Here is a 24,854-nt window from a genome sequence, read left to right as displayed (position 1 = left end):
AAAGAACATTTGTGTTTTTTTCCTATCAATTACAAAGAATAAAAAGAGTGAGAAAAATCTAATGTTGACAGAGTTTGAAAATGGAATTGAGAAGTCCTGAATCAGTAAAAGCTCTTTCCCCTGCACCAGACTTGGAGGGGTGTAGTTCTTGCTAAAGGTCAGCTGAGGAACACTGGCATCTGCAGGGGATCCAAGGCCCTTGGAAGGTTTTAATGTAAAATGTTTGGCTTTCCCAAGGGCAGTATCATGTCACACTGACAAGCCCAGGAGTGAATTGATATGCACCTAGAAAGAGCAGCAAACGATTTCTTTCTCTCCCCTCAACCATTTCCTTTTTTTTTTTCTGATAAAATCATGTAAAGGCACTCCCCAGTGCACATATCAAATTCCACTGCCTTTTATTATTTCCTTACTAGGCCTTAATTTATCATTTCCTGGCTTCTCAGGCTCAATCACTTTTTTTTCTGTTGGTGATGGGGGTCAAATGGTCGGGTAATGTTTCCCAGCCCAGTGTCTGTTTGGGTAGCATTATGGACTAGGCCATGCATGCTCACACCTCAAACCATGCATGCTGTTTCCTCAGCATGGAATGTCTTTCCATGGTTCCATTCACTACCAAATGATATCATGTTGATCTGTTAGGTTTCAAAGTAAAATTAATTTCCTAAATTTCTTTCAGATTTCCCCCCAACCATAACTATTCACCCTCTCCTCAATGGTCCTCCACACCTGCTTTCTCTCTCTCTTGTGGCCTTTATAATTGTCTAACTCTTCTTGTAGTTAGGGTAGGTACATCTCATTTGTTATTTGGGGGCTGAACATTGATATTATCATTACTAGGTTTTAAATGCTTTGGAACAAGTACTCTGTTATTCATCATTGTACATTCAGCATAGTTGGCTTTTCAATGGTATAACTCAACAGAATTAGTAAATCCAGAGTGGCAGGCCTGTAGGAGGTTTCAAGGTTACCATGTTCCATTACCTAAATTTTCAGAAGAATCCAGGTCTCTTAAACTGAGCTCTGTCCACTATACCATGCAAAATAAATTCAAAATAAATCCGGCTTAATGGGGAGACTGGGAGTACTGAGCCATGATGGCAACTTGGGAAGGCCCTAAGCAAAAAGTCAGAAACTCATGATGCTCTCATTGGTAAGAACTTCACTATTTTCTGGGAATCTGGAGACCTGGCACTTTTAAATATCACTTGAAGGCAAGCTCTTGGGTAGCAAGGCTTACATTCTTATTTCTTTCTATAGAACTCAAAGCATCATTAAATCTCCAAGTGGCTCAGATTAAAGTAAGTTTCTAGACACTTGAAAGCTCCACAAAGCCAGCCCTGCAAGGCCAGCCTGAGATACATCCAGAATCCCACTGTGTTTTTCTTTCACAAAATTTTAAAACCAGTTTGTCACTTGGTGGTGGTACTAAGGGGTCAATTCAGAAGATGGAGTTGACCAAAACAGCAAAATCGCCCTTCTTTCCCACATATCATAATCTAGGTCTTAATTCACTATTGTGGTCATGCAAAATGCAGGCAGATTTTCCTTTTGAGTCCACAAAACAATCATGGGCTGCACACCATGATGAACACACTGTCTAAAATTCAGGTGCAGAAACATGGTCCATGTCAGAAACCTTTCCACTTTTTAGCCATCATGAAGTTTGGAGATATAGAATGAAAGCTAAGGACCCTCTCAGGAAGGAGGTTCACAAGTAATAAGATGTGAAAATGGGACTCTGTCTAGGTCTGACTACCTTTGGATGCTAAGGGCAAAATAGGTATATTCAAGTGCCTCCCACCTTCAGCTGGGCCACCAATACAGGGGGTGTGTTTAGGGGCTCAGGGTTCAGAGATCTTACTTCGTAGACTCCATTGCTCTGGGCCTGAGGTCGGCAGAAATCATGGCAGAAGAGTATGATACAAGAAAGCAGCTGGGGACATGGTACCAGGAAGCAGAGAGAGCTCCACTTACCAAAGACAAAATATAAAACCCCAAAGGTACAACCCCAGGGACCTGCCTCCTCCAGCCACACCCTACCTGCCTCCAGTTACCACCCAGTTAACCCCTATCAGGGGATTAATGCAGTGATTATGTTCATACAGTCATAACCCAATCCTGCCACTGCTAAGCTTTCCTGTATTGTTTCATGCATGAGCTTGGGGACACCTCACATCTAAACCATAACACTCTGGTCTTTATTCTTTATTACAAAGCTATGACATAAAATCATATAGAATTGGTATACCTGCAGGTTCTGCATGCAACTGTTCGTTCAATTCACCACAGATCAAAAGTATTCTGGAAAAAGATTGTGCTCACATATTTTTTCTTGCCATTCTCCCCCAAACAATACAGTGCAGCAGCTATTTACCCAGCATTCCCACTGTCTTAGGGGTCAGAAGCAAGCTAGCTGTCATTTAGGTACAGGAGAATGTAAGTAAGTTATGCACATGCAGTTATATAAGGGGCTTGAATAGCCATGGATGTGCACATCCCCAGTGGTCCTCCCTGGACTCTGTCCTCCATCAATACTGAAGGTCAGCTGACTATCCCTAGGGTCTTTCTTGGACCATATACTCAATAGACACTGAGGGACTGCTGACTATTTTTTCCTCATAGAGTTTCAAGGAAACACAGCTGGGGAGGCAGTGGTGCTGGTTCTATGCTTCTCCCTCAGTCTCCAGCTCCTTCTTTGCAACAGAGAAATCTAAGCAGAACATGCTGGAAGAATGGAAAATGAAGGCTCCATCTAGGTTTGCAGGTTTTCACTGGGTTCCATCTACTATACCCTTGTTAAGTGGAAAAGACCTTCTGATTTTGGTAACAACTTACCTAATCATGCTACCTTCCATTCTGTCCTGTGAAGAATACTGATTAATTACACATTTGTTGTATTCATGCTTTGAACTAAGTTGAGATGAAGGAATGTTTACATGGACACAAAGAATGCAAATGTGAACAATCACTCCAAAAATCCAGGGTTAGAAGTCCTTTGTTTTGTGCAAGAATGATGGTTGATTGGAGCCTTGTTTTGCAAATAATGCTCACCAGGTAGATACGGAAGGGACCAACACAAAAACCACCAAATGAGGTTTACATTCTCATGTGACTTCTTTTCTATGCACCTTTCCAGTTTTGTTCTCTAATACTACCCTATTTTTCTCACTAAAGTTTCTTCTTATTCATTGAACAGAATATAGGTCCTAAAATTAAGGCCCGATATTATATGTGAACTTGACGTCTGAATAATTGAAAAAAAAGGACTCAAAATACTTAACGTTAAGACCCCCTTCCATCCTGTCCCTGCAGTCTCCTGGCCAGGCACCTGCTGTCATTCTCAGGCAGCCTCTACAGAAGTTGCATTATCCAGGGGGAACAGAGTCACCTGGCCCTGTACACACCAGGACGCTGCCTCCCATGGCCCCTGCTGGAAGGTCTGCATCCTCTCCTGTGAGTCATCCCCATAATGAGTCACCTGCAACAAGAACAACCTCTGTAGCATGTTAGTATCCTGTAAACACCTCTAGCCTAAGGACAGGTGGTCACAAACTGCTGTGGGCTCTTTTTTGTGGTACCCGGTGCTGAGTACTTAGTTCTCCTCATAACCTTTCCTCCAACAGGTGAATAGGAGGGCATTTCATAAAGCAAGTCTGGGGGACTTGGAGAATGTCTTGTTGCTTGTTCAAGGAGGTCATAGAACCTGAGGCATACCAAAGAGACACCCTGTCTTACGTAGAAATTAACACTGTTCAAGGTCCACATCACCCACCAGTCCTTTGTGTTGACTGTAATTGAGATTTGCAGATCCTGCCTTCTCAGGATGTCGGGCTGCTCTGAGTCTGTGTGTTACCATATATTTCCATGTAGCAGAGATCCCCAACACTTTGTTACGTATGTAAAAAAACACACACTTATCTTGGGTTTCAAGGCTCAGAAATCCAGCCATTGCTGAGCTCTCTGCTCCATGGTCTCTCATGAGGCTGCAGTGACAGTCCCAGCCCTGGGCTTCTCACAGGACTGCAGTGAAGATAAAAGCCAGGCTCCAGTATTCCTGATCCAGAGGCCCATTCAGTGGTTGCTGGAAACACTCAGTACCCTGCAGAGTGTTGGTCTGAGGCCCAGGGTATTTGCTGTGCTTGGATAAATCTTCCTTCAGACCCTGGTGGGGTTGCTTTCCCCATGAGATCAGTGTGAGAAGGACAGAGGGTCCTGTGGAGCAGGGCAGTCAAAGGGTGATTGTGCAGCATGGCTATGGAGCTTTTCTTGGCCTCTTTGTGAAGCATTCTCTCCTTATGGATATAGGCAGGACCTCTTCTGAAATGAGGATCTTATGATCTACTACCAGACAAAGGAATTCAGAGCATTTCTTCATGGCCAGCTTCAAGATACAGAGTAGGCTTTGTGTCTTGTTTGGGAGTAGGGGCTCTGGTTCCATGAACTGCCTTGAAGAAAAGGAATTCTAGTTTCTAGGGATTTCCTGAGGGGTTGGGTGGGGGCAGGAGGATAGAGGGTAAAGCATCTGAGGCTTCTTCTGTTCCCAAAGTGTCAGGCTTCAGGGTACCATTTTCAAAGTCCCAACAGTGTGAATGTCAAGAGACAGGATCTTGGGAATTTCTGTCAAGAGCTGTCCACACCCCTGGGCTTGATAAATAGATAGGCACAGTAAGGCCTGTCTAATTATCAAGCCCAGGGTGGCCATTCATCCATCAAAGATGTTGCTTCTTATTCCAAAGGGAAGGCCTCTTGCTGGGAGGCAGTGCCCCCCAATACCCTACTCCAGACTCTCCCTGGGGGCCCACACAGCAGACCTTGCCCATGGTAAGAGCAACAGTGATAGGGTCCATCTCAGCTTCCCACACTTGCTTGCTCTTCTTCTCCATCTTGATCGTCCTACCCATCTTGGAGGCCATGTAGTGAACATGCAAAAACCACCAGCAGATGGGCCTGAACCTCTGTACCTACTGTTCAGAAGAGAACCAACCAATGCCCTGGAATAAGCTTGTGAGACCTATTGAAGTGAGAACCCAACTCAGTCATGGTTACACTGCATATGCTCAGGAGTTTGTTTTAACAGCCATCATTGTGATAAATGACATGTGCATGCATCTGTGCATGCACACACATGTGCAACACACATACACACCCCACAAAAGACATTCCTATATTCTGCACAATAGTTAAGTTTATCAGTTCATAGACTGTTATCCATCCCTTCCCCCAACAAATATTTCCATTACTCTATCTGAGCATGGGCAAGGCATTTTCTAGGAGCTATGGATGAACTAGAGCATGAGACACACTCTTTCCTGATCTAGAAATTGTAGTGTGAAAGACACATATAGTGTGTAGCTTTTGGGAACATGCATCAAGTCCTTTGACCCTCAGGATGTTTCTGGAAGCAGTCATGGGCCCCTCCATTTATTTCCAGGCATGATCCCTAAGGGCCAGGATGTCAGCACACATGGCCCACAAAGTGCTAAGAGGAGACTGCAGTTGGTCTGAAGCTGCTGCTGCCCTCTCTGCCCACCCACATGCCTCAAGGCACAGGAGGCACTGCACATCCCACATGGAGTCCAGAACCTCCCACCCTGAGGGAGAAGAGTTAGGCCCCCTGAACCTTAGCTCTACCTTTTATCTATTCTGGTTTTGCAGTTGCTCCTCTTTCTCACTTCTTCAGAGTCATTTCATGTTCCTGAACTATCTGGTGAGACCCTGTATATTGCCTACAGCCAGCACAGATGATTAATTATTCAGTCACACAGGAAAATTTCTCAGGGAGTAAGAAATAAAACACAGACACACAATTTACCTTTAAACCAAGCTCTGGGATGGCTCCTCTTCCCTCTGCCTCAAGCTCCCTAAGCTGTGGAGTGAGGATCTCCACGAGAGGCTAGCAAGAGAGAGTGAGAATGCTTTGGAGTGGGCTTTTATTGGGAAACTCTAAATTCTGGGGAAATCCAATCCAATGAAGGTCATGGTGGGCAGGGTTGCAAGGACAGGTAAGGTGATTGGGTCCCTGGGGTTATGGAGAGACACAACACTACACAAAGACACCATTACTTGAACCCTAAAAGGGCAGGATAGTCTAGCATCATGACTGCTGCCTGATGCCTCATCACCCAGCAGGGGAGATAACTCAGTCACATGAGAGATTGGTCTGCCACACCTGTAGATGTGAAATATATTTATTATATTAATTTATTTTTTTTCCAAATACTTTCTTCACCATAAATAGGGTTTCAAGTTTGTATCATTAAAGACAAGGTGTGGATTGTAGGATCACTCCCATCATAATATTAAGAACATAAATGTTTTTTAAAACTAAAATGAGCAGAATTAGAAAGATTAGCCATGAAATTCCTTCTCAAAATATGAAAGAGAAAGAAATGCTGTTCTGGATAGAAATAGAGTGCCAGTACTTACATGGGTGCTTCAAGAGAATCTCCCACGTGAGAACATCTGCACAGGCCAACTTATCAGAGAGAAGCAAGTGGGCTCTAGATTTGGAGAGATTTACATGATGCCACCACATGGCAGGATGGTGCTCACACAATTTCAAAAGAACATAGGTAAGAAGTTCAAGAAAACAGAATCTCAGAGAGAAGTGGCTATGGCTTGGTCCAGAGACTGTGGCCACTGGAAGGGCCACATAGCAGAATTCAGGAAAGGACCTGACTTGGGATGTCTCAGGAAGAGGCATCCCACAATTCCCAGAACACAGGGTTGTAGGGGGAGGAAGTACCTTTCCTTATAAGATCAAGCCATGAACACACCACGGGAACACCATCATTCTGCACATGTACAAGAACAGGGTCCTAATTAGAAGAAGGCACAATCCATGTTTGTGAAATTCTATCAAAATGGATTCTATTGTCATGTATGACTAAAAAGAATGAAGGAAGAGGAAGAGGATGAAGAAGAGGAGAGGAAAAGGGAGGAAGGAGGAGAAAGAGGCAAGAGAATGAGGAGAAGGAAGAGGCAGGAGGAGGAGGAAGAGGAGGAGGAGGAGGGGGAGGAAGAGGAGAAGGAGAATATTCAGAAGAAGAGATGGAGATTCATTGGATAAGATGGACCAATCTGCAATAGAATGACTAAAATCATCTTTTTCAAAACCTCCCTAGAAGCCAGAACAGACTTACTGTGCCTGTGGATTCACCCTCATGCACTTGGGTAAAACAAAAACAGGAGGCCTGTAAGCCCTCAGAACATATTTTTATTCCTATGGACCCATCAGTAAGTACAAATCACTTGATTATTCTCCAGCTTGGTAGGAGATGTGTATCACAGAGCCTCAGTGAGCAAGAGCCTTCTCTGAAGCTCCACACTCTGTCCAGCCTGGGTGGACCTGCTGGATGTCTGAAAGGCAAGTGCTGGTCCTCTCCAGCAATCACCACTCCTCACCTGTGTAACTCAGCACTAGGGGTGCCACTGGTGCAAATGAGGGACAGATTTTTAATTTTCATTAATTTGCATTTAAAGGGCCACAGGTGGCTGCAACTACTCAGGCACATGAGAAGTCACTTTCTCAGGCACTGGTTCAGAGTTTGCTTCTGCCTTCCCCAGGAAGCTACTTGCAGAGTTGAGGCACCTTCCCAACAGAATCCATGAGCATAGAGAGTAGATGCTAACATAAGAAAGCTTTGTGTTGGGATGTATGGAAACATAGCGATTATTCCAGAATTCTAAAATCAACTTGATTTTTTTTTTAAAATGCAACTTGGTACTGATATTTTTGCCACTTTTCTCCACAATATACAGATTTCTCACTTCCAAAATATAAAATGCCCTCCTAACATTGAAACAGTAGTTCCTGCCCACTACACTGTTTCCTTGTAGCTCAGTTATCTTTATGCAACAACTACTATGTTTCTGGTTTAAAGCTGGCCTCAGATGTTTAAAGATGTATGAACTCTGGTCTGCACCCTTGCAGAAATCACAGGCAAGCTACAGAGACACCAGCCAGTGGTACAGAAGACCAGGAAATTTCATACTCTATTCTAGCAAGTTACCTAGGGAGAATTTCTTCACCTTTTAATATTATTGAGAATAACAGGCATCATGCATTTGATGGGGTCTCCAAATTGCAATTGGCATCATTCTTTCTCAGTGGTGCAAAGTGATAGTGGTATGTAGCTTTGTCAGACACCTATTCCTCACCACTCACCCCTCATGACCATAATTTCTCAGCTTCTGTAATTTCACATTTTTAGATTGCTCAGATAAGTGAGATCATGTCGTATATCTCCTCATCTGGCTTATGGAATTCAGCACAATGTCCTCTAGGTGCATCCAAGTTGTTGAAAGTGCCAGCATTTCCTACCTTTTCAGGTTGAATAATATTTCACTATACACTTGCTAATTTGCTTATCCATTTATCCACAGGACATTAAAATGGATTCTGTCCCTTGGCTATTTTGAAGGGTGTTGCAAGCAAACCCATTAGTAGAGACATTTCTTCCACATGCTGATTTCATTTCTTTTAAATATACACAGAAGAGGGCTTTCTGGGCCATATGGTCATTCTATTTATATTCTTCAAAGAAACCTCCATACTGCTCTCCATGGTGTCTCCACTTGCACATTTGCAAATCCTCAGTGAGTGATGCTTCAAGGAAATCAATGAGGGAGCAGGCTGGGGAGTCAGCCATATGCTTCCAACCACAGAATTTGTTAAGTGAATGGGCATGCAACCTTGGAGTCTACAGAAAATAAGCTCAGTGGCCTTGAAGAGTGGCACTGCCATGCATAAATTTTATGGAAGGTGAAGCTTATGGCAGAAGCACACGGCACACGTGCTTCAGGAGACATCAGGCTGGAGGTCTGGTGCTGGTCTGCCCATCCATCTGAGGGTCTGTCAGTAGTGAGGCTTCACTTAGTTCCTGTTCTCCCCAGTGCTATCAGTCTTAAGCCCTGAAATGGTTTTCTGGTGACATCTTAAAAATCTGCTGTAAGCTAAACATAGCACCTTCTCCTCCCACCCACTGCTTCCCATGCTGGCAATGCCAGCCTCCCCTGTGTCCACTGGACCTGCTGGCTGCCTTGCAGCGAACTTCTGCAGACCAATTCCTAAAAGGGATTTAGTCCAGAAGACCCAAGCAGGCCCCTCCACTTCCATTAAGGATGCAGTTACAATGCATCCAGGGCTTGATGACTCCCTGAGAAAAGTTTTTTTTTTTCTAGATATAAACCCAAAGGGATGTGAGGCTGTAGCTGCCTCCATGAGGGAATAGGCTGTCTGATAATGGGACACACACAGCAGAAGACAAGAAATGAAAGTTTCTTCAGCTAGGGGCTGGGTTGTGGCTCACAGGTAGAACACTCACCTATCATGTGTGAGACTGGGTTTGATCCTCAGCACCACATAAAAATGGGGTAAGGATATTATGTCCACCTAGAACTAAAAAGTAAATTAAAAAAAGACAGTATAAGCTATACCCTGATGAACCCCTGGATGCTACTGGACCTGCAGTCCACTCTTCCCCTGAATACTTCAACTATACAGGGTTATTCTTTGTTGTTTGTTTAAACCTGTTTTAATTGTTATCTTCTTTTTGCAAATCACAGAGAATCCAAACTGATACATTTCATAGACTCAGGACCATTTATATTGCAATTTTTTGTTTTTCTACTATGTAGAATAGCATCTCTCTTCCTGAAAAAAAAAAGAAGGAAAGAAGGGTTGAGGGAGGGAAGAAGGAAGGAAAAAGGGAGGAAGAAGAAGGGAGAGTGAGTATTGGATGGAAGGCTTAGCTGAGCACTCAGCCTAAGAAAAGAAGGGCAGACATGGATGGTCTCACTGTCTCCACAAAGAATGGCCACCTGCACTCAAGGCAGGATCAGTCATGAAATACAGTGGGCTATTAGGCTTATCTATCTCTCCCTTGGCACTCTATTTAAATAACCACCTTTTAAAATCTTACTATCTTGAAAGATAGTAATTTAAGTAACTTTAATTAGATGGGAAATTACAAGGACCAGTGAGTGGTCTTTGATTTAAAAAAAAAGGCTATTACAAACTGACTCACTAGAAACCCCTTTATAAAACCATAAACACTGCTGGAGATTCCATGCCTCAGGCCTCACCTGTGGTCCAGGAGGTGGGTGCTGCCACTGAGGCATGGAGGACTCCCCAGCCATGAGGAGACTAAGCCTGAAGGCAAGGGCTATGGTTACAACTTACCCTGAAAACTGGGCTTTTTGAGGGTTTGGATGCAGAGAAAATCCACATTAGGGCCACCGATATCTTGCTTCTCCTGGAAAATATACAGAAGCTGCAGGTGCAGAGACAAACCCAGAGATCAGAAGCAAAAATAGCTCAGCTCAAAGCTCAAGCCCTTTAGGTCCACAGAGGAACCCTTGGTGGGCCTGGAGTACCTTGTCAATCTGGCCACAGAGGTAAAGCAGTCAGTGCACAGAACAGGAGGGCTGGACTCTTTTTTTTTTAATCTGAAATGTTTAAGCATGTTGAAGCCCACTGTTGTCTTCAACTCTAATGCACTAATTAAAAAAATAAAAATTAAAAAATCAAATTTGAAACTTCAAAGCAAAACTCAAAGCAGTGCCTTCCTTGATTTCCACAAGCATCTCTCACAGGGATCTGCAAACCTGGAAGTGCCATAGCCACTGTGGCAGGTACTAGGGGAATTCTCAAAAGTCCTGTGGCATAGGTGTGCGGGCACAGGAACCCCAAGAACATTGCTCCAGATTACCCTGGAAACCACTGAGCTAATTAAACACTTACCCAGACAAAAGTTTTGCATTCCAAATGGATGCGCAGGAAGGACTAAGGACAAGGACACAGTGCTTAGTGTGCACACACCTCAGTATGACCTCACAATTCCCTGCCTCCATAGCCAGGCTATCCCAAGTCACCACTGGGCATCATTCATCAGTTCTAGCTGAGGGTGTCTTTATTATTATTATTTTTTAATTGTTGCTGTAGATGGACAGCATACATTTTTTTTAAATTTTTATTTGGTGCTGAGGATGGAACCCAGTGCCTCACAAGTGCTAGGCAAATGCTCTGCCACAGACTACAGCCCCAGCCCACTGACAATGGTTTTTACAAAAGCCTCAGGTAATCATTTCAGAATTTTCGCATCTCCAATGTTCATGGAGGTGATTTTCGTGCAGGTGCACCTCAGGGTTCAACCCCTGGGTGGCCAGACCTCCACCTTTGGCCAGCCTGGGCACCTGCAAATGGCTACACTGGCATCCTCTGCTTTCCATGGTGGCTAGAGCAAATTTGGACACCCTGGGAGACTTAAAGACCTATCCTCTGTGTCCTGGAGGTAAAAATACTGAGCCTGGTGCCCAGGCCATGCTGTAGGTCACCTCCAGGTGCCTTCCTGTGCCCTCCCAGCTCCAGTGGCCCCCGCAGACCTCAAAGCCTTTCCATCCCAGCTGCCTTGCTTCAGCCTCTTCCTCTGTCATCACAGGACCCCTATGTATCCTCTTCACCCAGTGAGGCCCTCATAAGGACATGGTCACCCTGCATAGGGGCACTCCCTGCTGTAGTGTTACCTCATCTTGACTGCAACAACCCAATTTTGAATCTGCTCATATCCTGTCCTATGGGGCAGGATGTCAACCTACCTTTGGGCAAAGACAACAATCGCAGAGCTCTAACCCCAGTCCCCAGAAAGCACATCCTTTTCAGGCTCACACCCAGGCCCATAACCCTAAGAGTGTCAATTCAGCCAGTACTGGGTGGGACATGGGTGAAACTCCTCCCTTCTGTGACCTGTGGAACTGACCAGCATGCCACCTGTTTAGCTGCAGGCTCTGTCACAGCAGCCTGAACTCTGGGTGCCTTCTGGCTTTGCCAGCCTCACAGCCCTCACACTCCCTTGTGGTCCCCCTCTGAAGGAACAAGGGAAGGGCCACTTCATCAGAAGGGGAAATGCATCACTTCTGCCCTCACCTCAGGTGCAAGAAGCAGTCCTTAGTCTTAGTGGGTGGCTTCAAAGGGGCCAACCAGGTTCCCCAGGAAGAGGAGGGGGAACAGACAATGGCTAAGCATTAGCAGTCTGCACTGCAAGGTCAGGAAGGCAACCCATCAGCACTGACCTCCAGCGCTGCAAATACAGCAGAGGGCTCCAGGTCCCTGGGAAACGGAAGGGCCTTAAAATGAATAGAATCTAGTCTCCCTGTGAAGCTGCTGCTTCCCAGCCTCTCCCAGTTGGCTGACTGCCCCTGGTCTCCAAGTAACTGCCTCCTTCCCAGCCTCTCCCAGCCAGCTGACTGCCCCTGGTTTAAGTGAGAAACTGCACTATGACTAATTTCCATTGGCCATAGCCACTGGGACTTGGGCATCATCCTTGGCTCCAGCCAGTAGGATCTTAATTGAGTCCCAGACACTTTGCCTCAAGAAGAACCATGCTGTGTAAAAAATGCTGCTCCTGACTGCAAAAAAAAAAAAAAAAAAAAAAAAAAAAAAAAAAAAACTTAAAAAGAAAAACCCTGGAATCATGACAATTCTCACCATCCCCTACGCAAGTCAATAAGGTATCTACAGTTCCTAGTGTCTCATCTTAACCACCAGATTCTCTAGCCTCTGTAGGACTGTTGGTGTTAATGTCATAAGAATCCTCAGGGAAATGAGTGCCAGAGGCAAGAGAAGAAACTACTAAATGCCAGTAGTAACCAAACGTCTTACAAGTTTTATGAACCCTCAGTCAAGATATGCATCAAAAGTGTTTTATCATCTTCCTTATTAACTATCAAAATGTTTTCATATTTAAACACTTTCTTGTTGAAGAAAACCTTTTATTCTCTATGGGGCATTTACTTTATTGTGTATTAAGCCAAAGAATAAGAAAATCACTCTGACATTTATTCTAATATGTAATTGAATGTGCACATGTGTGAGTCTAGAGAGACTTTTTCCTATCTCTGCATGCCAGAGTGCTTCCTTCCTATGGGCTGCAGGAAAGTTGTTAAAACAGCTTTATAACATATCCTTCCCTGTGGATGAAATCCCTAATTTATTCTCATTTTAATTCAGAGTTTAACCTCCTACCAGCTTCTCCAATGGCAGTACCTGAAAAAAATATATTAAAATATTGGCCACAAATTTCTCTTTAAAAGAAAAATTGGTCACACCGCTTATGGATTTAATAGTATTACTTATAAGAATGGGTCCTAGCCAACCCAGAAAGCCACTACATCTTATTTTCTTGAGCTCTCTTCTCACTGATTCTTTCTATTGAGGGAGACAGTAGTTCGGGTTTCTGTGCAGAGCTATTGAGGTATTGCATAACTGGACTGCGTACTGTGGTGTCCTGTCATCCTGAAATCCCACCTTCTGGCTGAAGCGATGTGGCCCTTCTGGGGCTGACCAGTTCTCAAAGGAAGTTCCTCAGCCAGGCATCTGTGAAATGCAGACTAATCCCCAGAGCTGGACCTACTGCCTCTGGCCACCCTCACAGTGACTCCATGCAGCCCCAGGACTCAGGCTCCTCCACCTCGTACTCCTGCCATCCTCTAGGCCTCTGAGCCAAGACCTGCATCCTTCTCATTTGGCTGAGAGAAGATGGCAGGCAGGGCTAAGGGACGGGCTGAATCAAGGGCTGATAATATGCACATCCCAGACGATACCCAGACCCCAGTTCATAGATGCTGATCATCATCACCAAGGCAAAGGTGAGATGTGGTAGCCAAAAGGCAAGAACTCACTACAGTAATATGACCTCTCCTTGAGCACCCTTGACCCTGGAGGAGACAGTACAAGAACAGCACTTTGCTCTGTGTCTGGCTTGTGACTTGACAGAGTGTGTGAATTAGATCTGAATACACTCTCATGTTCCCACCTGATATTGTCATTCAGTCATTGTCTTGGGAACCTGTGTATGAGCCCCTGTCTGTAATTCAAAGCCAAAAGTGGGGTGAGATTCTTCCTTTTGATAAGAAACCCAGGTAAAAAACAGCTCAGTATTATTTTTGGAGACACACAGATAAAAAAAACTGTTATGTGAAAAGCTTGCTCTGAACACGCAATAGAAGTTTTCTGTTTCCCACAACCCCGACCAGCCCTGTGGGATTAGGGTAAAAGTATCCTTGTGTGTGAAGGGGAAAAATAATTTGATTCCAAGGCCACAGGGACAATGGAGGGAAAAGAACATCCATCCTTTCCTTCAGCTCTCAAAGGAGAAGAAGGCAATAAAAGAGGTTGTAAACGTCTAGAGCTATTGGCAAAAACAGAATTGTAAAAAAAAATTGATTCTTCAGCTTTAATCAGCAACCTGCATTGCACCAGCAATTAAGTAGTCAACAAATTCTGTGGGCACAGAATGGTATTGTGACAAAGACTGACAACTTGGAAACTCAAGGAGAGTGTTGAGAGAGGTTTGGGACTTTTAAAAGCGTCCAGGACAACGCATATTCTAGTATTGAAGCCTGAGAATGACAACACCAGTGTAAGACACAATCCCAGAAACTTTAGCATGAGCCATCTGGTTTCCCAAGCAGCACCCTCAGATTATGTCATATTTGGGAAACCAGGCCCATTTCCCTGTGCAGCCTTCCTGTCCCCCAGACAATCCTCATGCTTTCCAGGCATTGTGCACTGACATGTGGACAGTGAATGATGTGATGATCCCACATCTGTCCATGCTCTAATGCCATGTCAGCATCTTACATTGATTGCTTGATTGCTGCCATGGTCCCGGCTGGTTCTAAAAGCCAGTTGAAGTATGCAAGGTAATGATTCAAGGCACATCAATTTTTGTCTTGAAATATAGAATTATAATGACAGAGAAAGGCATAAGATAATATATTTATTATTAATACATTATCCATGATGTCTGATTCATCTTGAGAGGTTTGTTAAGAAAAAAGCAGTAAGTTGAGAGAGTTTAAGACAAATGCTAACTTGTAAAATGTCCATGCAAGATGCCATGTATTTGGAAAGTCATAAGCCCTGGATGATGGCACCAGGGTCTAGTTGTGGTGCACATCAGGCCTTGCTATAGGGCCATGCATCTGTCTGCACAGCTCCAGCGCCAAGGAGAACTGTGTGAGTAGCGCTCTGTGTTCCTCTTGCTGGCCCTCCTGTCTCCACATAGAAACCCCCACAGCCACCCACCATGGAGGAGAACCTCATTGGCTTTTGGAGGCCACAGAGGTCTGAATGTTGTTCTCTTAAAATAAAGATTTTGAAATCTTTATTCCTCAGATGGTGGTATCAGGAAGAGGAACTCTGGGAGGTGACCTAGATCATGAGGGTGGAGCCCTCATGAATGGGAGTAGTGCCTTTATGAAAGAGGCCCCAGAACGCTTGTCCAGCCTCCCACTGAGAGAGGATACAGAGAGAAGGCACCATTCCTCAGCTGTCCATGGCTCTCACCTGACACCAAATCTGTCATGGCATTGACCTTGGACTTCTAGCCTCCAAAGCTCTGAGAAACACATTTCTGTTGCTTCTGAACCATGCAGTGCACTTCGTTCTGTTATAGCAGCCTGAAGGATGGAGACAGAGGCTGCAGGCATGACTGTGGGTAGCTAGGGAGAAATGGACTCACAAAGTGCATCAGAAGCTGAGCCCAGGACCAGAAGAGCACAGGACAGGAAACAGTACAAGTCTGCCTCTCAGGCTGGGCACATATCCTGATTCTCTCCATTTCAAACTTAAGGCTCAGAGCCAAAGAAGGAGAATAGAGTTTTTCAGAAGAGTCTCCAGGTCTCAAGAGAGCAGCATGAGACAGGTATCCATGGACAGTACAACATCCAATTTCCTTTTCTGGTGACGATTTCCTTTCTTTCCACCTTCTATGCCCTGAAGTGTGAGGACCTTGAGTCCTGTGGTTATTAAACAGACTGAGATGTTGGAGGCAGTGAAGATCAATACAGAGCATTGCTTCCAGACTCACACAAAGGCCATATAAGCATGTGACAAAAATTAAGCCTTGACTGTGAACTCATCAACTGTCCATCTCCATTGGCTGAGTCATGGTTCTTCCTGAAGGGCTGGTAGCAGCCTGCTCACTGATCCTGTTTATGATGTTCACTTGGACCCTCCTTCTTGGGTCACCAAATATGTTCTTGATCAACTGACATCTTGCCCTGTCTCCACTGTAATGACTTTCAAAGTCAGGACAAGTGAACTGCTGGGGTTTGTGGGATTCTGTGTTGACAGGAGATCATGGGAAAGAATGTCCTACATTGTGTTTGCAGAGAGATGTTGAGCAGGCAGGCTTCCATGACCATGCTGTGCTAGTATATTCTGGACACTGGTCTGTGGTCACCACAAGCTGAGGTGGCATCAACAGGCCCCTCCATGATTGCTCCCCCACCAAGCTAGGAGATACCAGATGTGCCCCTCACACTCCAGCCATGTGCTGACCACCCAGCCTTCTCTCTCCAGAGCAGACTTGCTGGGAGCACTGGGATGTCCACCCAGCATGGGCCAGGCCCACCAAAACCAGAGGTAGAGCATGCTTTTCCTCTCCCCTGTGCCCAGGCTTCCTAGCAGGGACTCAGAAATGAGTCTCACAGACTCATAATGGAGACCTGATTGCACTTGAGTCTTGTCCACAGAGGCCTTCAGACTCCACCTCTGTGTCCCCTCTGACCCTGTCTAGACAATCAACGAGAAGCCAGTTGGTGTGCTTTCCATGAGGGAAACCCAAGCCTGCAGCTCTGCTGTAGCTTGGAACTTGTCCCCAGCCCCTCTTTTACCCCGCAGGGCCCCACCATCCCCTGCCTTGCTCTAACCAACTGGAACTGCTCACTGGGCTCTTCCCCCAGGGGAGCATCCTATAACCAAATTTCTTGTGAATCTTCTTAGTGTCTGGAGTGTCATCAGCCCTGACACCCTACCTATTAGTTGGGAGGAGTTGATCCTTGAGACCCACAAAAAATGCAGATCCATCCCCCCTTACATGGCTTTGGAAAAATAGCTGAAGTCCCCCCAGTTCAGTCCCCTCATCTATGTGATGGGATACTGGTAGATGCAGCTGGCCACTGTCCTCATAGCTGCTTTTCCCTTCTTCCCAATGAAAACACCTGAGTTCTGCTCAATCTGGAGTGGCACAGAAACCTCCCAGCCTTCCTTGCAGTTAAGAATAGAAATGTTCTACAGTCCCCGGGGATGAGAAGTAGACAGAAGCCACTGAATGTGGTGTCCAAGTATGGTCATAGAAATAGAATCATTTGGCATCTCCATTTTACCTTTTCCCTCTGCCTCATTTCCCCTCTTCTCTTAAATAAAGCAAGGCAATAAGAGTCAAAGGGCAATAATGACTCAATAGAGGGACAAAAATATTGTCTGGCTGCACCATACTGAAATTCTTATTTCTGAATTTCATGTTATCCAAGAAAATAAATTCCCAACTAACTAAACCACACAAACACACACTCACAAACCTGAGCTTATTCTTCCAGCCTCCAAATGTGCATGTATGATCTTAAGATTCTAGGAGCTCTAGCAACCATCATGCGATCATGAGGGGCCCATACTGAGAACAAGCCAATATGCTAAGGAGGAAGCTGCACTAAGTCAGAAAGAGTCTGGGTCTTGACTACATGGAATAACTCCTGAGCCAGCCCTAAAACTGGGGAGCTCTAGGACTCTTAGAGTATCTGATATTAACACTGATCATTTCAAGGTTTGCAGTTGAATATTCTGTTACTTTGCACCAGTACAAGGTAGCATTTGTGGATCCCCCAAATTGAGAACTTAATGTGAAATTGAAAGACCTGTGATAACTGTGAAAAATATTCAGGGACATCAGGTATGTCCTTCTCCAAAGCTCTAAGCTTAGAAACACAGAGCGGTGTTCGTAGCTGAAGTGTGAGTGCCCGGGGACCACAGCTCTGCCTTCTCAGCACAACTTCCAGATGCTGTTTCCTGTCAAAGGCATCCCTGGGAGCACTGTGCACAACCAAAGACCCAGATTCACAAAAAGAGATCCATGTCTCATAGGCCATCCTCACAGGTCAAAGCTCTGGTCTAGATATGTGGGGTGGTCAGCTTCAATGAAGCAAGCCTACTGGATATGGCCAATGTAGTGGACACGTGCAATTTCATCAAAGGGCATGGGAATGAGCCGACTCTTTCCATCCCCATAACAGCTGCCACTGCTCTTAGCCACCATCTGCCTAAGCTCACAGGGAAAACCTGCAGGTAGACCCTGCCCCTGGCAGCCTGACCAGCTGACCAGTAGACGAGAAGCCCCAGGCCCCACAGCTAGCTGTGAATGCGAGTAACAGTTTTCTAGGTCAGAAAAATATGTCCTTCCAAAGATTCAGGATTACACTGGGCACGTGGGGACATGTGCTCAGGGTTCCCCTCCCCTGCCCTGAGGACAGCACCTCCTGAGGCCACCATCTTGGTTCCCATGCATGGTGACAGTAGAGATGGCATTAAAGCACCATGCAATTATGGACTGAGGGCATGTCATTGGGGAGGTTAAACAGACCAGGTTTTTGAGCTCTTGTGTTCCAGCAGTGAGTCATTATGGATGGGAAGAGCTGAATGCGCCCCAGCCATTCTTCATCCAAATAGCTGACAGCACCCCAGTGTTCCAGTTACAGTGTACTCTCCAATAACAGGAGTTAAAAATAACATTCTCACTGCCTCCTCCCCTCATGGGCCCCACTGCCATCAGGCACCCTGCAGGAGGAGCCATGTGCTTATGGTGGAGCAGCCCAAGAATAAATAGGAAGTGCTTGTTATTCAAGTGGAATTATAATTAAATCAAAACTTGTTCCCAAACTTTCCAAGATGGCTCATGATAATGTGCTCTGGGGCCTTTCTTCCTCCTGCTTGTGGCATCCTGCTAAGGTGACTGTCTAATTGTGCTGCTGGGGGAGGTCTGTGTGTGTGTTGGACCCAGCCCTTGCCTCCAAGTCGGCTGGAACCTCCACTCCCACTCCAGCCCCAGAACTTCTCCTCTTCCCACATTGCTGGGATTGAAGCCAAGGGTACTTGTGTCTTTTCAAGAGCTTTCAAACTCTGAAGCCCTGTTGTCACTAAGAGGAGTCTCTGGGCTTCTTAAATTTACATACCTGCAAACTCCCAGCCCTCAGGCCAGCTAAAACACTTCATTAATGACACAGAAGGAGCAGCTGAATTCCCATCATTCTTACCCCACAGTCTTCAGCCTTGCACTCCTGCACCAAGGACAAAGGTGGGGCCGTGTCCTCCTGAGTCCTAGAAGGACCAGCAGTGCCCCTGGCTGCTGGTTCACTAGGCTCATGGTGCTGCACAGTGGTCACCTGCTGGGCTCCCCACTTTGGAAAAAAAAGGGCAGCTACCCAGCTGCTGCCCAGGGTCCTGCAAAGATGACAGCAGGGAGGGAGTTAGTGCTCTCAGAGACACACACACCTGAGGCACCTGACCCTCCCATGCATCCCCATGGCCATCACAGTTGTCAGCAAGGCCACAGTGAAGACAGCCCAGCTCACCATGGTCACAGCTTCATGGGTGCTGTGCACTGGGGCAGGTACAAGCCAGGACAAACCCTGGCCTCAAATCTGTGACTGTTCCTGACCCATGGCTGAGAACCTTGTCTTCTCCGTTTTCACAGGCATGTAACATAAAGAACACTGAACTTGCAGTGTGGGTTGAGAGGTGACTTTGTCTCTCCTGTCTCTCTGGCCTTTAATAACTGGGCATCTCCCTCATGTGTTCACCCTCCTCCCTTCCTCATCAGTGACATTTTACTGCCGTGTGCCCTGGTCACCCGAGATCAAAGTGCCCACACCTGTCATCCTTCCTTCTGTTTTGGGGCTTCATGGCATCCCAAGTGGTTGAAATCATCTTCTGCTTGGCTTCATTTACAGGACAGGAGCCCCTCCCACTGGGAAGCTGTTCCAAGGGCAGGAAGGGGAGCTTCCTTAATGGGTAATCCTGGGGGACTGTCCACTCTGCTCTGCTCTGCCATTTGGTTTGGGGTGGTGGTGGAGCTCAGAGAATTTTAAAAGACAACATAAATGGGAAATGAGAATTGAAAAGGTGGTAATGTGGGTATTTGGACAAAACAGTGAATTCTTTACAACTTAGGAAAAGATAAAATATTCTCCATTCAATTAAACATCCATAAGCAATAAGGCAAAAATTCTGACAAAACCAACTATATAAAACTTGAAGATAATTCAAGTTTCCTCAGAAACTAAGATAATCAGAAATGCAAACTGAGAAAGACACAACTTTCATCAGAGAAGAAGGTTCATCTCAGCACAAAGAACGTCTAAAAGAATGGAAGAAAGACACTAAGGCCCACATGGGAAAATGGGCAAGAGTTATGTGCAAGAACCTTACCAAAAAAATAAATGAATGCTATATGTTTCCTCGCAGGAGCATATCACCTGAAAATACACTTCCCTTGCTGATCAGATTGGTCAAACTCAAAGCCTACCTGGGTGCTCAAGGGGCCAGGCTGTGGGAAAACAGGGGCTCCTTGGTGTCTCTGATGGGAGTGGTCCAAAATGGAGGAGCTGGGAATGGGGGCTCTTGTGATGCCTTTGGGGAAACTGCATGTTGTAAGTACAAGTACATCTTAGCAGTTAATTGATTTTTGACAATGTTTAGAATATTTCCAAAGCCTACTTTATTATTTACTAAGAAAGCTATTCAATGTCTGTAATTTGCTTGATGGAATCGATCAGGAGGTGGGTAGAGTACAGAAAGAATTGAAAGGGAATTGGCTTTGGGTTCATGGTGGCAGAACCAGGACTCTGTGACATGGACTTCACTGGACCAGTCTCCCTGTTTCTTGTGAGTTTGAAATAGCCCTAAAGAAGAAAGGAAAATGGAGAATTCCAAAAGACATCCCACTCACAAATCATGGTTAACCCCTGGTTTGGACTAACTTCTCCTTTCAATGGTTATGAAACCAAAGCTCAGAAAGGTCCTTGACCTGCCCAACATCACACAACAAGCAGCAGCAGTGCTCACAAGGTGGGGTCATTCTGCTTCCTATACCATGTGGAGATGGAAGATCATCATTAGAAAGCCCAAAGAAAACACTCAGCACATTTACACAGTCATGGCTGGTCCTGATACCCTAAATAAAATGCTCATTATTTTTATTCTGGCTATTTACTGACAGACTCTGCAATCAGAGGAAAACACTGGTATTGCTACTGTGCTCATCATTAAATCCTCTCTTACTGGACAGTGTTCCCACATAGTGCAGAGATGAATGACAGTCTACACAGCATTGAGCCACATGAGATGAAATCTGGACAAGCAGAACAGGAGTCTGTGCTCCTCATGCCAAGCTTACAGTTCTCAAGAGTAACTGGAAGAAAACAAAATGTCCCCAGAGATGCAAAACTAATGAAGACTTTGGCCTTCCAGATGTGCTGGATGAGCAATCTTCTGCTGGCCCCAGCTCAGCAGCTGATTTGCGGCAAAGGAGCTGTCACTTAATAAAATGTCTGTGCAATCACCATGGAGTTCCTGGGTTCATTTCATACTATGGGCCCTTAGGAGCCCTGAGTTTCTTTCCCCTGATTAGAGTGCTGCCCTCTGCTTGCCCATCTGCAGTGCCAGCTGCCCCTGGCTGGAAGACTCAGCTTCTCAGCTCCCTTAGGGATGTGAGGAAATTGAGGCAGGGATTGATTTCTCCCAAGGTGCTACAGAGCTCCCTGGGCTCTGTGGGGGCTGCCCTGAGCAGACAAGTGGAGCAGCCAACAGGGGCCCATGCCTTCAGTCTCTAGGAAACAGGTGGAGGAAAAGAGCAGTGCCAGCAACAGGAGGCCATGGTGTGGCCAATGGCAAAGAGGTCTCTGTGATTGTGGCCTCTCCCTCTGTTGCTCTCCTTCTTTCTTTTCTTCCCTCCATTAGTTTCTCTCTGTCCAACCACAAGCACCATAGCAAATAAGAAACCATGGACAGAGAAGTTTGGGAGAATTTACTGAAGGGAATGCTTCTCCCCATTACTGCATTTTGCTTGCTCATGACCACCCACACCCTCAGATGTGTGAATCCACAGCTCCAAAGGCAAACTTGGCCCTGCCTCTCAGGGTCCCCGGGAGTGTCCTTCAGCTCAGCACCCTGTGGCTCCAGGGTGGCCTCTGACAGCACCGAGGTCTCTGCATGGCTGTGGTGCTGCTCCAAGTTCCAGTGTCTATCCTTACATGAAGCTGGAGAGTTACCCTTTTTCTTACTTCTCAGGGGCCCCCAAGTGGCTGACTGTGTGCACTGAGGCAGAGGTGGGTGCAACCTGAAGTCTGAGTACCCGTGAAGCTTGGGCTCCATCCTGGGGTCACTGTTTCCATCTTTCAAAGGATGATGCCAGGCCACCTCACATATGACTTGGGCATTCAAGAGAACCCCACTGGTGAGGGACAGCACCAAAGGCATGGTCACTGGTCACTCGTGCAAACCCATGTCACACCTTTCACCTGTACCAGGGCTCAATGACCTGCCTCAAGCAATTCCTTCAAAGACATTTGATTCCCTGATGGCGCAGCATGGCCTTAGCTGTGACAGTTCCTCTTGGCAGAGGTGTGAGCATTCACAGAGGTGCTGAGTGTGATGCTCATGCCTGGAGCTCAGTGCACAGGACCAATGGGTCAGGACACAGCATTTGGACAGGTCTGGGTGGTCCATAGGGATGGCTGGGAAAACACCCCTCAGGAGCGTACCTGGCTTCCTTCTCTGTGATCTTATAGTGGAGATGTGAGGGAGAGGTGAACATAAAGGGAGAGCGTGTGGACCAGAGGAAGCAGCCTACAGGCATAAACTGAGTCCCAGAAACTTCCCTCTTATGGAAATGGCACTCCTGCACACTTCTCTCTAGGTCGCCCTCCACACTAATCAGTGATTTATTAATGAAATTAGTAGAAACCAATCAGGCCTGGCTGCACACACAGAGAAGACTTGAACAGCCACAGCTACCCACAGTGGTTACAACAAGAAAATCTAGGAAAGCCCTGGGCCATCAGTCCTGGATCACCAGTGCTAACAAGTCTGGTGGCTTCCCAGGAACACTGCCAGTGTCAGGAGCTGGGCCAAGGCTTGTGCCTAGAGCAGCCCCACTGGTCAGCAAGTCATTTGTCCCTCCAGCCACTCAGCCTTGGCTTCTTCTGCTGCAAAAGGACTCACACCTGGTCCTACCAGATGTTGAGGTCCCAAGGGCACTGGCTTGGGGCGGGGAGAGACATTTCTCATGTAGACACAAGTTAGTGACTGTGTAGTAGATTTATTTGTTTGAGTCTTTTCTGATTTATTTTTGAAAGTCCTGGCTAGAGAGGGGCAGTTTCTCTTCTTCAGCCACCAGTTATGTCCACACCCCCAGGCACTTCTGTTATGGTCTCTCATGGGACTTCCAGGGCAAGAGACACTGCCACCCTGGACAGCTCTTATCCATGTTCAAGAGTCCTACCATTCCACAGGGAGCTTTCAGATTCAGCTAATTCCACTCCACTGTGCATATATAGGCTGCCCCTAGCACCCCAGATTGCTATGTCTCAGCCCATGAGTGCAGCCCCGTGTGTCTCTGCTTGGCACTTTCTCCCTTTGAGGCTCTAAGTCACAGTTATTTCCATCTTCCCAGATGTTCCTGTGTTTTGTCATGTCCTATCATTCCAAGGACCCTGGAATCTTGCAAAATAACTGCCAGCATTCCAGCAGACATGAACAGCCACAGCTACCCACACCTGCTTAGCAGGCCTCTTCTTTGTTCTGATCCCCACATTTTTGTGTTCCTTGTGTGGCATCATATAGCTTCATGGTTGCTCCCAACTCAGATACCCCTGGATTCAAGGCCTCATGCCAACCCTCTTAGCTTCATCTCTGAACTCAGCCCTCCAAAAAAGAGTGTTCATTATCATGTCTCCTAAGGGACTGTGACAAGTATATTCAGGCCATTTCAGATGCCCCTAGGGCAGTCATGTCTGTCTCAGGTGCTAGGACAGTCATGATGTGCACATCATGATCCCATCTCACCTAGCAAAATGGAGTCAGAGGCCAAGGTAGAGCAAAGTTTGTGCTCAGTCCCCACCTTCCTTGGGCAATAAACCTGGGCCTCAGGTCCAAAGAAGATTACCCACCCAAAGTTAGAGCTACACTGATGGGATGGGGAAATGGGTCTTCATCACACACCTGAGGACTTCCACACATATGTCCTCTATTGTCCTGGTGATGGTACTCCCAAACCATGTTGAATCCCTTGTGAAGTGAAGGATGTATTACACTTTAAAAAAATATTGTTTAGTTGTCAATTGACCTTTATTTTACTTATTTATATGTAGTGCTGAGAATTGAACCCAGTGCCTCACACAAGCTAGACAAGTACACTGCCACTGAGCCACAGTTCCAGCCCCTGTATTACATCTTTTGCAATTTAAAAGCATTTTCTGATTCAAATGTGAACATTTAAGATGCAGAAATTATTTAGAAACTCCAAGTTGTCTTTGTTTCTTTGCAAAAAAATGTTTTACTAAATTAAAAAGGTCCTTTCCTTAAATCAAAGGGGACCTGCAACAAGTATTGTGATTCCCTGAAATTTGAAATATTGAGATGAGTTCTGTGTAGATTTCTGTACTTTTGGCAAATGGTTTGCAGGCTTAGATGACTAGATATAGAGGGGAGCGAAGAAGAGGAAAAGAATAGCAATGGGAGGGAAAAGGTACAAACTGGCAAGGTGGCATTGCAGGGGTGGAACTGTGGCCTCAGCAGGGTGCTGTGTCCCCAGGTATGATTTGCACCTGCTGGAGCCCAGGGGCACCACAGTGTGATCCCTCTTGCTTGTGGCAGAGGGTGCAAGACCCTGGAGACCACCAAGAGGGGCAGGCAGGGGGCATTCTAAATAGAGATGGCAGGAGCTGAATCCTCATGGCAACTTTTGCTTTGGGGAGTTGTGGGGAGTGTTGCAAATGGTCCAGTGATATTTGTG

This window comes from Callospermophilus lateralis, chromosome 14 (genome assembly GCF_048772815.1).
Source record: "Callospermophilus lateralis isolate mCalLat2 chromosome 14, mCalLat2.hap1, whole genome shotgun sequence".
NCBI classification, from domain to species: domain Eukaryota; kingdom Metazoa; phylum Chordata; class Mammalia; order Rodentia; family Sciuridae; genus Callospermophilus; species Callospermophilus lateralis.
This window is presented reverse-complemented; position numbering follows the sequence as displayed.